The sequence below is a fragment of the Apium graveolens genome, chromosome 9, assembly GCF_009905375.1.
Source record: "Apium graveolens cultivar Ventura chromosome 9, ASM990537v1, whole genome shotgun sequence".
NCBI lineage: Eukaryota > Viridiplantae > Streptophyta > Magnoliopsida > Apiales > Apiaceae > Apium > Apium graveolens.
The window spans coordinates 90,314,125-90,320,236 of NC_133655.1; positions in this window are offsets into that span (position 1 = coordinate 90,314,125).

The window sequence follows — 6,112 nt, forward strand, 5'->3', positions numbered from 1 at the left end:
GTGATCCGTATAAATCTCGCATTTTTCTCCATATAGATAATGTCTCCAAATCTTTAAAGGGAATACTATAGCCGCCAACTCCAAATCATGAGTAGGATACTTCTGTTCGTGTGGTTTCAATTGCCTTGACGCATACGCAATAACCTTATCATGCTGCATCAGAACGCATCCGAGTCCTTTATGAGAATCATTGTTATAGATTACGAAATTCCCTTGATCTTCTGAAAGTGACAAAACAGGTGTTGTAATTAATCTTTGCTTCAATTCCTGAAAACTTTCTTCACATTTGTCATTCCATATAAACTTTTCATTCTTCCGTGTAAGCTTCGTCAATGGTGTTGCAATCCTTGAGAATTTTTAAACAAATCGGAAATAATATCTCGCTAATCCCAAGAAACTTCTTATCTCTGTTGGTGTTCTCGGTCTTTCCCAATTTGTAATCGCTTCAATCTTCGTTGGGTCAACTTTGATCCCTTCATTACTGACTATGTGTCCTAAGAACTGAACTTCCTATAACCAAAACTCACACTTCGAGAATTTAGCATATAACTTCTCCTTCCTTAAATGTCAAATTTGTCCTCAAATGTTCTGCATGATCCTCTTCTATCTTTGAATAAATCAAAATGTCATCTATAAACACAATAACAAACTTGTCCAAGTATTCCTTGAAAATTCTGTTCATCAGGTCCATGAATGCTGCCGGGGCATTAGTTAATCCAAAAGACATCCTGGTAATTCATCGGGAAATACGTCTGGAAATTCATTGACTACCGGAATATCCTCAAGTTTTATTGGCTCCTGGCTTCTATCAATCACATATGCAACAAAATGCTTGCATCCTTGTCGTAGTAACTTCTTGGCTTGAATCATCGTTAAGAACTTCTTTGCTTGCTTCTGACCCTTAAACGTTACTATCCTTTCGTCTGGCGTCTTTACCATTACCTTCTTATTTCGATAATCTATCTGGGCATCGTGTTTAGATAACCAATCCATTCCTAAGATACCCGTCAAACTCTCTTAGCTTAAATGGTATCAAGTCCACACAAAACTTACTACCAGAAATCTCAATTTCACAATTCCCACAAACTTGATTAACAGATATACGTTCTTGATTTGCTAATTCCATAGTCATTATTTCATTTAAATACTCAACTGGATAATTTAACTTATTAACAAAATCTTGAGAGATAAATGATCGAGTTGCTCCCGAATCTATTAACACTTTGGCACATAAAGAATTCACATTAAGCGTACCTACCACGACATCAGTATCCTGGATAGCGTCCTTCACAGACATATCAAAAACTCTAGCCCTTGGAGTCTCATTCACTGTTGGAGTAGATCCCATAATTCTTAATACATTACTGACTGGGGCTGGTGTCTTGCAATCCCTGGCTATATGTCCTGGCTTCCCACATTTAAAGCATGTAAATCCAATAGATGGAACCTTAATTGCTGGATTTCGGATAGGCTGATCCTTGTTCACTGGTTCTCTCACTGGCTGGTTACGGCACTCCCTCGAATAGTGCCCTTTCTGATTACACTTGAAATAAACCACGTTCAAATTATTACAAACTCCTCCATATTTCTTCCCACATACCTGACAATCTGGAAAATTTAGCCTCAACTGATTTGGCTGATTCACATTGGTTGGACGGTTGCCCTGGCCTCCATCGCCTGCATTTTGCTTCTTGAAATTAAAATTTCTCCCTGGCTGAAACTTGCCCTTCTTAAAATTTGGAAACTTCCTTGATTGTGACTGTCCTTCATTCCCTTCAAACTTTCTCTTCCTACTCTCCTTCTCTTTTTGTGACATCTCGCTCTCCGTTTCTGCAATCATAACTTTCTATACAACTCCTGTATAGGTATCCAATTCAAATATGGCTACCTTTCCTCTGATCCATGGCTTCAGACCTTGCTCGAATCTCTTGGCCTTCTTCCTGTCAGTATCTACATATGATGGCACATATCTTGACAACTCTTCAAACTTACTCTCGTAATCAGCTACTGACATATTTCCTTGCTTTAACTCTAAAAACTTCAGCTCCATCTGATCCTGAACAAACTGGGGAAAATATTTTTCTAAAAACAAATCTTTGAACCTCTCCCAAGTAATAACATCTGTACCTTATAATGTGTAATAACCCCCAAAATTTTCAACTTTTTGTAACCCTTGTGAATAGTGTTTTTGCTAAATGAGAAAACTTTTCATGCCACACTATGTAGGGGTTCTGTTATGGATATTCTGAGATTTTATTAGTACTCTATATGGTATATAAGTGTATGTAAAGATCGCCAGAATCCAATTCCGAGCACTTTGATTTTTCCCGGAAATCCACTAGATACGGAAAGAATTGAGTATAAGGTAACAGGATAAAAAGGATTTAAATTAAAGGATTATAAGAGAGGATCATAAAAGGAATATAATATATTGAGAAAGGTTAAGGGAACCTAAGTAATAAGATCCCGGGTATGATCCCTCAAATGATAAACGAAAACGAAAGTTAAGCGAACCGTATAACAGATCAGCGGTCATTAGGCAAACAATTAAGGAAGTTAATCAAAGGGATTAGAGAGGATGATGTCACCCAACCAATGAGAAGAGGACAAGGAGGGGAAGATGACATCATAGCATGACATAAGCACGACATAAGAAGGAAGGAAATGTGGTGGATTGTTAACCACACAAAACCAAGGTTAAATTGGTAATTAACCTAAAATAAAACAAATCTAATTCAATCAACCAAGCCAAACAAATCATTTCTCATCAAAACAAACTTTTATTCTTCATCACCAAGGCTTGCTCTCGGCTTTTGCCATTTCCAAGAGAAACAAATTTCAAAACTCAAGATCAAGGCTTCCTAAATTGGTAAGATAATTCCCTAGTCATCCTTATGCATAGTTATGGCTATATTATGAGTTTAAGCCTTCAATTCTTTCTCAATCTTCTTCAAGAAATCAAGGAAGAAGACAATGAATAGTGATTTCAAAGTTTTTAACTTGATTTTTTCTTGTTTTCCTTTAAGATCCAAGCATCCCTAAGACTTCTCAAGGCTTCTTAAGGCTTCCTAGCTACTCCCACCACTTCAAGGAAGGTATATCATCTCCAAACCCTAGATTCCTTTGTATAATAAGATGATTTTGATTATTATGGTGATATAGTAGCTTAATGCTTGTGGTTTAGAGTTTGGGTTGGAGTGGTAGTGAAATGGAATGGTGAATCTTGTTGTTTTGGTTAAAAGAACTTAAGTATAGTTAAATTCAAGCTTAGACATAAGTATAAATGTTAATATTGAATTGATTGGGGCTGTTATGATTTGATAAGGATGGAATTTGGTTGTATGAATGGGTTGAGGTTGAATTGTGATGGTTTTTGAATGGTTTAAATTTGGGAAATCGCGTAAACATAGCCGTCATAATGTCCGATTTACTTTAGACTGCTTTTGTTCATAACATTTGGACCCGACAACTCCCTGCTAGATTATTACCATTTCCATGTTTAGATAGCTCATGTTACGAGCTTCGTTTTGATATGTAGTTCGTTTAATTCCGATATACGGTTTAGGAGAAACGACCGTTTCAAGTAACGGCGTTTCGTGAACGAAACTTTTCACCTCGCCTTAATTTGAAACATAGGTTAAAGACCAAAAAGGGTTAATTAATGTATGAAACAATTATGGTAAGTGTGTTAGGCAGTTGGTAAGACACCCGCGAAAGAATCGCCATGAAACTCGTAATGGTTAAATTATTAAAAATGGTGGAGCCGAGGGTACTCGAGTGACTTAAGAGAATCAGTAAGCGCAAAACAAGCGTTAGAGTCTAAGTTAGTTAAAGTATAGATTTACAAGTGACTTTGGTTTAATTCCAACTTACTTGTTGTTTATAGGTTACCAGACTCGTCCCGAGCCTTTTATCACCCCCAGTCGCTCAGGCAAGTTTTCTACCCGTATAACTGTTGTTGTGATGTATATGTGTATATGCATGATCTTGCGATAATTGCATATTTGGTTATTAGCAAATTCTTGCAATATATTGTAGCATGTGATATGGTATATATGCATGCCTGTTTCATATTCTTGATTTATATATCTGTTGGTTAAAATGCTTGCAATTGCATAATACCTATGCTAGAGATAAGCGGTATTGAGTTTACCCTTAGTGGAGGGGATCAAAAGGTGAAAACATTTTCTAAAACCGGGAGTCGAGGATCCCGAGTAGATTATATATATATATATATATATATATATATATATTTATATATATATGGTTATAGTTTTCCAAACTATTAATCGAATAAGATTTATTCGATAACTTTATTTTATTTAATGAATATTATTTGAATATTCATTCGAGGACTTATGACTCTGTTTATTATATTTAATGATTATTAATTGGATATTCATTGGAGGATGTATGACTCCGTTTATTTTATTTAATGAATATTATTTATAGTATTCATTCGAGGTATTATGACTCCGCTTATTATTTAATAATATTCTTTATTTTATTAAAGAATAATGTTTCGATAATCAAACTTATTTTCGATTATTCAAATAAAGATAGTACTTTCATATAAGTATATCTTTGGTTATTTAATATCCATTTCAAGTATAAGTTTTAAAACTTCTACTTCGATTATTTTTATAAGGATTATCTTTATGAGAATATTATTTAAATAATAATATTCATATATTTTCTAATATATCGGGACTGATTTATTTTAATAAATCAGCAGTACTCCAAATATTCTTAAAAATGTTTTCGAGTCTTCAAAATGATTTTTAAAGTTAGAGTGGACCCCAAAACTCATTTTTTTTATATTTAAGATCTTCCTTTCAAAGGGGATTTAAATACTCGCTCAAAACCTGGGGGATCCAGCTCTGTGGTGCATTTTACATTCGCAACATGGTTGCTGTTTTGAGAAAACAAATGAATTGATTACTTACCCAACGTTCGGGAAGTAAGCCCATCTAATTGAGTCGGCATAAGCGACAGGCCGGGGTACGGTCTATCAAAGTGTAAGTGGCTGGGTGGCAGTCCATCAACGCGTAAGAGGCCGGGTGGCGGTCCAGCACAAGGTCCTTATGTGGCCAGGGTGATGACCGGTGGGGGATTCATCCATCTACTAGTAGAAAAGGTTACTTATTGGTATCTTTGCCTGATCAGCAAGATATCGGGTTTATGCCAAAATTCATTTCCTTTCCAAAATTCATTGGATGTTACCAACTCTGTTCATACTTTACATAACAGAGGTTCCAGGAAATGTTTAAGAGATATATATGTGGATATATATCGGGACTAAATAAAGTATCTCGTAACTTTATTTCATTCAATAATATTTCAAAGATTGAATCTATTCAAGTCTTAACTTGTGGTCTCATCTATGGGTTGACTTTTTTTTAAACCTATAATACTTTGAACAGTGGTAGTTCAAGTAGCCTTATAAATGATATAAGTATAGTGAAGTATTTGGTAACTTCATCTTCCTTTAAGCTTATATCCAATAAGTAATTATCTTACTTTTGATAAAGGTTTTCAGTAAGTTATCTATTAGATACTTGCATTATTGATTACACTATATATTATCTTGCGAGCTGTAAGGCTCACTCTTGCTTTATTTCTTCATCACACAACAACAGTTAGGAAGGATGGCTAGACTCAAGCAGACCCAGCGCAAGCGCGTGGGAAGCGTCCCGCGTCTTCCCGTTGATGTTGTAGCTGCTATAGCTGCAGAGGTAGATCTATTGTAGATCAGACCATCTACTTTTGAGAATCAATTATGTATAATTATAACTTGTGGCAGATAATGGCAATTAATTGTAAACTTATTAAGTAATCATTTTGGGTTGTAATAACTTTTAAATTGTGGATTCAAAGACTTGTACTTATTTCAATTTCATCTCTGAGACTATAACGGGTTGTGGTGTGTGTTAGTGTGGGGTCACAGCATAAGGTTATTTATTATTAATTAAGTGAAGTGATATTGCAGAAAGAAAGACCGTGACGACCCGGATCCCCGACCCCGGATCTGGGGGTGTTACAGAAATGGTATCAGAGCTAAGCGTTATAAACCTCAGAGATGATGCGACGATATAATAACAAACTCACAAAG